Consider the following 13,934-nt stretch of genomic DNA (forward strand, 5'->3'; position numbering starts at 1 on the left):
TGTTCCATAATCCTCCATGACCGTATTCGATGCAACTCTGTCGAATATCTTTGAGAAATTCTCTTCTGGTTGGTTTTCCACGAATTTTTTTCTCTTGCTGCGTGAGCAACAACAGATGAAATAGTAAAGCAATTAGCAAGTAATTCTTTATCTACTGAATACTTTTCTGCTATCGCTGTCATCGAGTCATGTAGTATTTCACTTCGATACATATCTCCGTTTGGTCTGACAAACTGATCATATCGTTCATCACTGGAAAATAACCAAACAGATACAGGATCTGATTTACTTATTTTATAAATAAAATCAAATATGTTTTCGGAATAGAATTTAACATTACTATCCTTTGGAAAGATAGTTACTGATTTACTCCAAGCATGAGAATTATGATCAATTATTTCAATAGGTGCTCCTTTAGATTTATACGCGGATGAGTATAATATCTCACCCAATAGCGTTTTAACTGTTATAGGAAATTTTAATTTCGTTGATAACGTGGCAACGTCATTTATTGATGCTCCATCAGCAACCGATTCCGCCCTAATCATTTATTTTTTCTTTTCGTAGATCTGTTAGGCCGTTTCCACGTCGTGCATTTGTAAAGTGTTCTATCACTCGCTCAGCTACACAATTTATTTTTACGACATTTTCATCTTAGCGAGATTCTCAATGGCTGGTTTATTTAATCTATAAATACCATAAACAACAGCTGTAACAGGATATGCTCGTGAATAATATGGTTTATCAATACCTGTTAGTAATCCAGGTTTAGAATTATTACTCACCGTGACAGATTTTTTACGTTAATTACTGGATCGCGTTTATCACGGGTAATCCATACATCATTTTCATTATTCACAATAAATTTTATTCTGAATATGAATTTATCATTACTGAGTGAGTTAATTATCTTTTTAGCTCGTGTGTCATTCATCGTATTATCGATATCCGCCGCTTTCCATGTTGACCACGTATGAGCTGCTCCATCATCGTAACATTCTTTTTTCGCCTGATCTACTTCAGGAATAATATATTCTGTCTCATCGAGATCGAATAACATATTATATTTTAAACAAATATTTAAATAGTAATGAATCAATGCAAATGGCTTATGGTCGGTTCATTGGTTTGCTGTAATAAATCATGTAGAAAAGAGTTTTGTGGTATAGATCTAGCTTATATACGACGAGGCGGAGTTGGACCAACGAGATGCATCAGATGCAACATTGGAATCAGGGGAAAAAACACGTATTTGTGCAGAATGTGGTGGAAACAAATACAGAGAGTTAAAAAGACATTATGATAAGAAATCTCCCGATAGTAATATTGCTATCAAGCGCGAAGAGGATTATTTAAATAGATTTTCAAACAAACTTTGATTTAGACAAATGGGATATGTATATGAATCTCATATTCATGAAACACCCAATCTACGATAACTACGAAGCATCTCGTGACGGTGTTATTAGACACGCTAAACTGAAAAAACCAGTTGGTCAGGTTAATAATGCTGGTTATCTTCATTTTAGAACCGGATGTAAAAAACATTATTATAATCATCGATTTGTGTTTGAGTGTTTCAATGGACCGATCAAAAATGGATTAGTAGTTGACCATATTGATGGAAATCGACTCAATAATTCTGTGGAAAATCTCCAAGCAATAACACCGAGTGAAAATAATTTGAAAGGAAATAATATGGGTGGACGCAAAATTTCTAAAGCTGTTAAATCAATAAATATAGAAACCAGCGAAGAGATATATTTTCAGTCGATGACCTCTGCTGGTAAATATTTTGGTATTAATTCAGCTTCAGTGCGCAGAGTTGCAGAAGGAAAATATAAATCAACTTTTTCTTACAAATTTGGAGAATGGATCAAATTTAGTTATTTTCCTCTGATATTAGATAAATAAAAATAAATATATAATGAATCAGAAAAATATTGATGAAATAATTAAATCTATTGAGGTATTAAAAATCAAAGAAATACCATTATCAGATGAACTAGATTCTGATAAAATTACTACTGATTTTGATACCATAATACAAAACAAGCAAGAAGGTCGATATACTCTATCATCCGAGTATAGATTTATAAAAAAGATTCAATCTGCTATGTATAAATCACTTATTAACATCGATGAGACTGAGATAAGTGATTTTACTCCGTTAGCACGTGTCGTTGAGAAGATCAGAGCAGCGTTATCTGACGAATATGAGTCCAAGAAAATGATTGATACTCGTGCGAGACAATTAAGAAAGCTAATAGATAGTGAAAATCAGTAAAAACAATATATATTTTTTGTTTTTTTTTTCTTCTGCACAACTTAAGATTTTATTAATAAATGTATGCTCAGAGTTTCTCCACTTATATCTAGCAGATGTCCGTGTTGATCCGTTAATGAAAAATTTACCCGCGATAATAAATTATTATGACACCGAAGGTAAATTGGGTTGATTGGTTCTTGCACGATTAAAAATCCTGGTGGATCTTTTGGTGAAAATGAATAGAGAACAAATCCTTGTTTGGCTTGATCTGACACTGATGCATCAGCGACGTAGCTGTTCTCGATGATATCACAATTAAGATTAACTGCGACGACGTTAGTTATATTAACTACTTCAGGTAAGATATGCCGTCCAGTATGATCTTCAGCGTTATCACGTTTAAGAATAGATGATGGTGGTAGCATTTTTTTCCACAACGATAATCTAGAAAACATATCATCAATGGTATCAGTGACAGATTTTTTAAATTCTTCCACGTTATATCCTGGTAATTTATAATTTCTTAATGTTTCTTCGGTTAGCGAGTACGCGGCTAAAATTTTTTGTTTATTACCCGATTTATCATTAATTGTCATCTGAATTATTCGTGTGTTAATATATTCCATGTCGAATGCAATTTGATTTAATATTTCTACGTGTTTGATAATTTCATCACATGAATTTGATACATTAAAAACACACTCAGTAAAAGTTTTGTCTAGCATTTTTAATTGCTGCTCATGAATTTGATTCAGATACTTAAATATCTTAACAATATAATCTAAATCAAGTATTAAAAATTTTGTTGATCATCCAGGAAATCCAATTTTTTTTATCTTCATCGGTTAGTTTGTATTCAAAATCCCAATGAAAATCGATTCATTATTTTTTTCATCCGTGATAACGAAAAAATGTGAATCTGGTAAATTTTTCATATCAACTAAAGTATTTTTATGTTTTATATTAAGGTCATGATAAGATCTTTTATCTGTGATAAAATCAGATTTTTTAAATTCTGGTGGTTCTGCTGGCGGATCTTCTGATGGCTGAATTTCAGGCCAACCCAGCACAGTTCTTATTGAACTCGCATAAATATTCACCCTGTAATTTGAACTTATTTCAATAATTGATTTTAATGTCGGTTCGTGCACAGATATTTTTATTCCGGGTTCTTTATCCCCGGTCATATTTTTTATTCTGTTTGTGAGCTCGTTATTAATTTCTTCGATCTGATAATTACCTGTTGGTATTGTAATTGTAATCCAATTAGGTCTTCCATTGGTTTTATTTTTATGAGCAAAAGTAAATGAATTATTTGATTGCAACCCACCAAACGATTCTGATCTAATATTTGGCCACCTATAGTAGACACGTAACTGAGCCAATGCTATTTCGCTGATAGAAATAGGAGTAGGAAAATTAATACTGAATTCGGGCTTAGTTGAACTAGCCGATATCATTGTTGTTTTTATCGGTATTGTGTTCGTCGCGATTTGCTGTAGTAGTTCGGTCATTATTTATATTGGTATCTTTAATCGTTTGATTGTAAATCTTAGTTATTAATACAAACTCTGCATCGGATATGATACCATCATTAAGGCTCTCCGATAACAACGAAGATAATTTTGAGTACGCTGCCGTTGCTGTGTTTAGTTTATCTTTATATTCGGCTAATTTATCATTAGTGCACGAATATATTTTTTTAGTTATAATACTAAATACACCAGCCAACGTAGTGGTTGTGGAAACAACAATAGTAACAGCTACCGGTGCCATCATCGTTATCGCAGATAATATTATTCCAGCACCAGCAACTATTGCTGATACCGAGTAAACAGCAACATCAATGATAACTAATCTGCGCTGATATTTTTTTATTTTTACCTGGTAGATATCGATGATATTTTTCAACGACGTCTGCCATGCACGAGTTTGATTGTATTTGTATTTTTATGCGCTCATTATTTATTAATTGATGTTTAAAATAGAAGTTCCATCACGTATGAGTAAGATGCTTCAGATAAACTGCTATCATCTGATTGCAACACAAATACTTTTTCAGTATCTTTTTCTAATTCAACTACCACTGGATAAGTAGAATCAATAATTGCATTTATTTTAAATTCTATTGGACATACTAATGATAATCTATATATACCAGCAACCGATGGAGTATATTTCATTTTATTATTTGTTCTTGTCCATATTGCAGATGTAGATGATGCTACCACACGAACTACATCATCAAGTAATTTTTTAATCTCTGTGAGTTTTATACTAACTGTGGGTGGTCTACCAAAAATATCCTCGGCTGTTTTATTACCGGTAAAGTATTTCGTCTAAAGTTTGTGAAAGGTATTATATGTTGATCATAATCTTCACGCAGAACACGTAATTTTAAATTCACATCGTCGACTTTTTTTTTTGTTATCGCATCCTCACCCGCTGTCGGTTCTCCTAATGAAGATATTTTATTTTTACCCATATTAATTTCTCCTAGCATTGTATCACCGGTGATTTTCACACGATTATTAAGTTTTACATTAATATCGTGAATTTCTCCATCGTACAATGTTATATCGATTTTTTGACGTACTAAATTATTTAAAATTCCAATATCTTCATTAGCCTTTTTGATAGCATGATTAATTTTTTTAGTATCCTCTTTAACAGTATTAAAATCACCCGCGTGAGTGTTATATTCACCTACATGAGTATTATATTCATCTCGTTTGATCATATCTCCTATTTTAACGTTACTTGTTTTTAGTTTTCCGTGCTGATCTTGAAATACAGCAACCTCATCGAGATCTACGTCTGCTAACGATAAAAGATTATTAATATCATCCCTTGTTGCGTATTTAGATAGATCACCAATAGCAAGTTTTTCTCTTTCCAGTGTACGTTTTATTATTCTTGTTAGCAAAGATCTACCATAAATATCGACCATTATATTTATTTTGTTTGATTTAATTTACCTGACGTGTGCTCGTGAACAGCCTTATGATATGGTTTATCAGAATTAGATATCGCAGCGAGAACATTTATTGCTTCACTGCCACATATCGGAGGATCGGTTAGTTTTTGTGTTGGTAACGTAGAATACCACGTTGGAGTATTTAACTGAGCTACATAGTTTAAAAATTCTTGGGGTGGAGCTAATCCGTATGAGTCAGCGTAAATAATTTCACGTGGATTGATAGCGTAAGCAACACAGTGTGTACCCGGTCCAATACTGTTATCGAGATTTATAATTCCTGTTTCATATTTATTTGGATGCGCCGGTAATTGATCTCGCATAAACACTCCTCTGAAGAATTTTATTGTTAGTTTTTTAGCGACATCAATTAGATCATAATTAGACATCGGCGTTATTATTTTCCGTACCATGACGGAGGTCTTCCTGGTAGTCGAAGGCCTTTTCCGTACCATGACGGAGGTGTTCCTGGTAGCCGGAGACCCAATCCTTTTTTTTTGCTATATCTCCCACCAAGCATTTTTTTTTTGCTGCCATACCCGACGCTGTTTCAACAGCACCCAACGCAGCGACTTTTGCTACAGCTGGTGCAGCAGCGGCGAATAACGCTGGTAATGCAGCTAATAGTGGGAAAAACCCACCTATTTTAACCATATCTTTTGTAGCACTCGGAGATAGAGCAATTTGCACTCCGATGTTAGATGATTTAGCTTTATTAAAATGTTTTTGCTGTGTTTTAGTTATCGATAATTTATTTGGTCCACCTTGAATTTGATTATTTTTTAGTGTTAATTTTACCCCAAATTTTTTTTTTTGATGTTTCTGACTGAAGTGTTTTTGTCTGACTCGGAGTCAGAGTCACACTAACATGTTCATACGGCATTTTATAAATAACGTGATTGATTTAAATTACATTTTCTCAACGGGGGCATCAACGATTCTCATCCTACCACTAATACCCTCAAGAAGCATAGTTTTATCGCTAAGTATAACGGCAATTGCTCTGTAATTAATATTTAATGGATTAACTACTCTAGCCTTAAAGTGTATATCAACGACTGACTGTTTTATCAAAACAAGATGTTCTAGTGAAAAGTAGTAGATCGGATAATAATTTCTGAAATCCAGCTGAGATATTTGTAAACCTGTATCAATATTTTGATCTCGTCCCAAATAACTCCACAAACGATGATATCCACGTGCTATTGAATTATTTGGATATCTAGATGAATTTCTTCAGTTGGTTCTTGATGCCCATTTATTCTCAGTGATACCTCGCTGACCCTAACATCATCAAATATCATATGATTGTGTTCCTGATTATTTAACCGAAGAACATTTTGAAGAGCAATAAAGATGTGTCTGGGTGCAGAAACACCTTGTTGTGATGCTATATGCCAAGTAAAATCACCTCTAACATTAGTAGGAGAAGAAACATCGGTAACAGTTGTCAACCAAGACAATAATGATTTACCACCATGGTCCATAAAAGAAATTAATTTATCTTCTTCAGGTAACGCTGGTGTCATTGATGGCATCCATAATGTTAATTTACTTAATACAACTTTAGCATTATCACCTGCACCAGCACCAGCTTCTCTCCAGATGGCATCATTGCTGTCGGGTTTTCGATAAAAGACAATAGTGTGTTTGGCTCCAAAAATAACTCTTCTAAAATCTCTACAAAATCCAAAAATATGCGATAATGGAATTATACACGAAAATTTTCTTTCATCACCTGATAACATACTTCTACGTGTAGCGAATCCGAGGTTATAATCAGGATTATCTCCAAAAATTACTGGAAAAGCTGCAGCTGGTCGAGGTACTGTTCCAGCCACTGCATCAGTTGAAGATGAATGAGTTATTTGTATCCTTCGATATCGCTCGTTATCAGCTGTATCAGAATTATCTTTTGCAAACATCATACTGGGTGCAGCTGATCTGATAAAATCATCTGAGTATCTTGCTAGGCCAACAAATGTTGTGGCAACATCAACGTTATCATTAATTGATTCAAGTTCTTTTCCATCAACCATATACGCGGCGCTCTTAAAAAACGCCATAATACCGTTATTAACAAATCCGATTTTGAAAGGTTCAGCATAGTTGGTGTCATCATTTTTTACGATGTGACCAACAACCTCGATAAACGCCTCACACGGCAAAAAATACCTGGTTGTATCGTGTACCTGTAATTCAATTCTACCATTAGCATTTGGTTCTCTTGCATCGTATGAGTAATATTGATAATCTTGTACTGACCTATCTTTTTTTACTGGCTCCTCTAGCTTAAAGGTATCATTGGTAGTTAGTGAAAACATTTTATAATAAATTATTTATCTTCTAAAACGAAGACCACCCCCATATGCGCTGGTATTAATTATTTCTCGTTGTGGTTGTACCACCAGTTGTGGTTGTACCAACGATGCTAGTTTCTGATCAGCAGCGTTATTTATTATCTTACTAATGTCACCGGGCATCTCAGTGGTACTCTGTAATTTAACAGGTTTTTTTCGTCTTATTAATCTTAATATTCTGTCTTTGATGGCATCAAATGCCTTGCTGGCAGCAGCACCAACAACATCTACGGCCTTATCACGAATAACACCTATTGCTTTCATTGATAACTGTTTAGCAATAGGACCAACTTTAGGAGCTATTCGAGTAAATAATTCAGTAGCTGAATCACCTAATCCTGATCCGTAATTAAATTTATATACAGGTAACCGCGAGTTAACTACACGAACCTGTACTGGTCTCTGATGACTTTTATGCACAATCATTTTATTTATTTTTTAATTGTTTAATCGCTATAGTCATCGACGAGTTCATCAACAAGATCACGGTAAATAGCTACATCAATAATATTACCCTGAAATAGTCTTCGGCAGATATCAGTTGCCTCATTAATTATTTCGTGTGAGTTATTTCCAGCTCGTTTCCCCCCAATAAGAACCTCTAATCGAGATACATCGTTGACAACGTTATCGGGACAGATATTATAACCACTACCAATAGTTTCTAGAGGTTGTTGCTGAGATCTTATCCTCTCATTTACACGTCTTTTCAATCTTTTAAATAATGTATCCATCTCATTAATTTCTTCACCTCCTGTAGAAGCAAAATATGCCAGAGGAACCCATCTATTTTCGGGTATCATGTAATCAACAAACTCTGGTTTCAGATACTGATCTCTTCTATCGTATCCAAACGCAGCGATATCAATCAATTTATCTTCATCTCTGAAATTATCAAGAGCATTATCATTAAATATTATGCTAGGTGGTGGTTGTTGAGGCTGTGGAGAAATTGGACGAGGAGGTGGAGTACTAACAGGAGAAAGATATATTAAAGGTGGCTGTAGAATTCGCTGTCGACCTTTTGATGGATATTTTTTTTATCAATTTCATCCTTAAATAAACTGTATTCATATCCCCTAGCCTGACTTTTACCATGATAAATACGAAAAACCCATTTATGCCATTTATCAAAATTAATATTTCTATTGTATTGCGGTTTTAAGTAATCATCTCGAGTAGAAAAACTATTAATTGTAAAATCAACTAAATCTTCTAAATTTCTATATGACCTTATCTTATTAATATCAGTTTGTTTAAATTTTTTGACTAAATCAGCTCCTTCTATATATCCTTCTTCTTCTTCTTCCATAAATACGTCATCGGATTGACCTTGAGGTTGATCTTGGGGTTGACCTTGGGGTTGACCTTGAGGTTGAACTTGAGCTGCAGCTATATCAGCTGGAAGATCCCGTAAAATCTCCTTTATTGTTTTTAGCGCGTGTTGCAGTTTTTTTAGTACAGAAAGAATACCTTCTTTTTTTTCTCCAGGATCTTTAATATCTCCTAGAAATATCCTCTCAGTTTTTTCTGCTGCTTTTTCAGTGGCTGTAGTTATTTGTTTAAATAACTCAGTTGATAACTCAGCAAAACCTTCTTTTGCATCTTGAATTGCCTGTATTTTTCGTTTAACTGACTCTCTTGTTGGTAAATATTTTCTTATGGCTTCTTGTCGTTCTCGTGCTATTCTGGTTCTAAGTGCTTCTCCTACATCCATGATTATAAAATAATTATTAATTTCAATTTATATCCTAAACCAAAAAATATATTTTCTGTAAACATCTGATGTAAAATTTCCCTAACTCGTACTAATTAAAATTATTATAGCAGCAGGGAAGGCCGCAACCAATAGTTTTGTGACAAAAAGGTAAACAGTAAATAAATAAATACATATGCAACTTTGTTTTCAGCCACCATTTCGAATCAGGGTTTTATTCACGAGTTGGATCCCAACAAAAATAAAAACCTCCCAGGAAACGTTTATTTGCTAATCTAAAATCTTTCTACGAGATAATTTTTCGTGGAAGATTTATTTTTTTGTCTGGATCCCTTGGTCTGTTCGGCCTCCCTGCTGCTACCAGATATATACGTACTATATATTGTATGACGGCAGCTTTAATTTAAGATCTTTCCATGATCTAAATTCTAATATCTGGAAAGCGCCATCAAACAGTGACTGAAAAGCGCCCTCGATTTCTCCACCAATACTCTTTTCGTCGCCCCATCCTGCAATACCTCTGGTATAACACGTGCGTATGATCTAACTAATTATATAATACCGAATCAAAATTTACTATTTTATTACTGCGTGCAAATAATTCGAAGTTGCTGTCTGGAATTCCTAGTGAATACAACCTTTTGAATGCGACATCTTTGTTTAGGGCTGTATATTTATAGCATATCAACGTGTAAATATTTATTCCCGAAATTGAATTTGACAACTTCTACAATAGCAACTATTACGAACTTTAAAATAGAGTTTACGACCGACTAAACACAGTGTTTGAATTTTGAGGAATAAAATCTTTAGCCCTTATGTTAAATCATGTACTGTAGGAAAATTACAACTCTTAGAAAAATGGTAAATTTGAAGCACGAAGACCTAAACACAACGATGTATTGAGACTGTTTTATGATATGAAGACCTTTTTATCCTACAGACATTCAAGTCCCATTGTCCCTTACTCGTGGTGTCAGTAATATATTCAAGTCCCATTGTCCCTTACTCGTGGTGTCAGTAATGTGTTCAAGTCCCATTGTCCCTTACTCGTGGTGTCAGTAATGTATTCAAGTCCCATTGTCCCTTACTCGTGGTGTCAGTAATGTGTTCAAGTCCCATTGTCCCTTACTCGTGGTGTCAGTAATGTATTCAAGTCCCATTGTCCCTTACTCGTGGTGTCAGTAATGTATTCAAGTCCCATTGTCCCTTACTCGTGGTGTCAGTAATATATTCAAGTCCCATTGTCCCTGACTCGTGGTGTCAGTAATATATTCAAGTCCCATTGTCCCTTACTCGTGGTGTCAGTAATGTGTTCAAGTCCCATCGTCCCTAACTCGTGGTGTCAGTAATGTATTCAAGTCCAGTTGTCCCTGACTCGTCGTCAGTAATGTATTTGCACCTAAGATGACCCAGTTACATTTGCACCATGCTTAAGTTTGACCTTTGAAAGATAACGTGTACCTGAGCAATTTTTTAATTCATTAGCTTCTCTGATGTAGCGTTTTTTGTAACCCCTAAGAATCGCTAACGAGATGGATATTGGCGATCAATTACTAAGATAAAATAATATGTTGAAATTATCTGTCTTCATAGCTTTTGCCATAAGAACGTTGTCATTTGTCTTGTGTATCTGGACAAGTTTTAAACCAAATCGAAGTGAGAGTTTAGGGGTCTAAATTTAACACAGAAGGACAAATTGAAAATTGAAATGGAGAGAGAGAGAGAGAGATACAGAGGAGATGAAGGAAAGAGATTACGTTTCTTGATATATATATATATATATATATATATATATATATATATATATATATATATATATATATATATATATATATATATGTGTGTGTGTGTGTGTGTGTGTGTGTGTGTGTATATCTCTGTGTGTATATATATATGCATATGTATACATATGTTTATGTTTGTGTATATGTGTATGCATATGTGTGTGTATATATATATATATATATATATATATATATATATATATATATATATATATATATATATGTGTGTGTGTGTGTATGTATGTATGTATATATGTATGCATATATGTATATGTGTGTATATATATATATGTGTATGTGTGTATATATTATATATGTGTGTATATGTGTGTATGCATTCATATGTATGTATGTACATATATGTATGTATATATATATATATATATATGTATATATATAGTGTACTGTAAGTCCATTAATGTCAAGCTATGTTCCTATCTTTTCTGTATTAACGAAAAATTAACTGAATGAAATCTCTTCTGAAGACGAAATAAAGTCAGTCAGTCAGTCATACATACATACATACATACATACATGCATGCATGCATGCATACATACATACATACATACATACATACATCCACGCATGCATGCATGCATGCATACATACATACATACATACATATATACATACATACATACATACGTACTTCTTAGACTGCTCGGTCACCCGGGCATCAACTAACCCGTATGGTACAGTTTTACGAATTGAAATGGAGAGAGAGAGAGAGAGAGAGAGAGAGAGTAGTTCCAATGTTCTTCAGGTTTGGACTTCTATGCAAATGAACGCTTCCAGTTCAAAGGCCCCGGGTGGCCAAGTAATCTAGGGCGCTCGACTTTACAGGTCTTTGCCATCTCACCTCTCTCAGCGTGGGTTCGATTCCTGGGCTCGGCCAATTTGAGTATCTGGGCAAACTGGCCAGTAGCTTCACTTGCGAAGGTGGTTCTTCACGGGGTTTTCACGGGTTCTTCGTCGACCAAATTTACTGTCATGTATATGCTGAAATATGGCGCTAAACCCATATGAAGAACAACTTCCTGTTCACTTGCAAAAAATAATCTAGTGATAAATTATTATATAGTATTGTCCAGAAGCTATTTTGTAGACTGCAGACAACAGTATTGATTCAGTAGGACAAAAATTAAAATAAACAGATACAATAATATTCTATGTCGGAATTGTTTTCATTGTTATTTCTACAAAACAGGATATAATTTTGACTTAAGATTACATAAACACAACTTTTCATTGCTAATACTTTTTAAATACATCATTTAGTTCTTAAAATATTTGACTGATATTTGAATAAATGCCAAAACTGATAAAATTGCAAAGTCGAGACAGAAGAAATTACTTTCGTCTTCTATGGTGACTATTCAAACGTGTGTAAATCGTCTTGTTTTCAGAAGCTGAATGGAATTCTACCCTGATACATCATTTCTTTTATTAAACACACAATGTGTGCGTGTATGTACGCGTGTGTTTTGGATTTTTAACGTAGCTTTAACAGTTTGAGTCATCTTGCTACTATGTCTGCCAAGCGAGGCAGCTGCCGGTACCACTTAAAAAAGTCTTTGGTATGACTTGGCTGGGGATCGACCCCATGACAGCCTGCATCCGAGGCGGACGCTTTAACCATTTAGGTCAACAGAACGGTCTCAAACACACAATTGTCAAGAAATGCATAAATGTTGAGATATGAAGAAAAATATTTCTCGTTATTAAGAAATTTTTTTATAGTAACCATTAGCTCAATATGCATATCGTATGAATTCTCTTATAAGTCAAGTCTCATTGCAAACAATAAAGATCATGATATGTCGGACCAAAATGCACCTGCAGACTAGGGTATATGTTGTTTGTTCAGCCAATTATTCTTGAAAAACTGCAAAGACCCAGATCTCAGATCTGCTTGCAGTTTGCGGTTGGAATCGATTTATTTTTGTGGGTGTTTGTGAAGTTATATAACTGCGAGATTTCCTAAAATAAATAAAATTGCATTTAGTTATTGATCCGCAAAGGAACATAATATAACTTAATTATACGTGTGCGTGTGTGTGTGTGTGTGTGTGTGTGAGAGAGAGAGAGAGAGAGAGAGCGTGTGGTTTGGATTTTTAACGTAGCTTTTAACAATTTTTCAGTCATATGGCTACGATGTCTGCAGTGTGGCAGTTTATAGTGATGCCTCGCACAGGAGCTTAGATTAGATAAAATAAAAATTGAATCGATAATGTCAAATAAAGAAGAAATAACTAATCTTTTTGATTTTTTGGATTTCTTCTAAAAACAACATATTTTTCGGGGTTTTAGGACTTTAAGGCAATATTTACCGTACATGACATGAAATAAATCGGCAGTTTTTGATCCAAGCAATGGTATAATTAAACACATAATTTTTTTACGCACTATGTTGTGCTTTATACGTATAAATTATTTTCATGAAAATGTAAAATACACCTTTAAACTTTTTAGACTTTTTATGGACATGCACCATGCCTATAACGCCCAAACGTCCCATTAGCTCAGCTAGCAAGGCAAACGGACAGTGAATGATAGAACCGGTATCGACACACACTGCTTTCTATTTCCCAGTCTCTTTGTCTACCCTGTTATAACTAACGGTTCACTAATCACGTGCTTACATGAGATTTCGAACATGAGCAGACTTATAAATATACGATACCATCATAATGATGTGACTAGCCGTGCAAGAATCTCTAGGGACGAATCCTCGTTTTACTTCGTCTTGTTCTTTACAAGCCATAAAAAAGATTGAGATGAAGAAAAAACGCCAATCTGATTAAAATCAAATCTCCAATGTCC

The sequence above is a fragment of the Sinohyriopsis cumingii genome, chromosome 2, assembly GCF_028554795.1.
Source record: "Sinohyriopsis cumingii isolate HCF-2022 chromosome 2, ASM2855479v2, whole genome shotgun sequence".
Taxonomy (NCBI): domain Eukaryota; kingdom Metazoa; phylum Mollusca; class Bivalvia; order Unionida; family Unionidae; genus Sinohyriopsis; species Sinohyriopsis cumingii.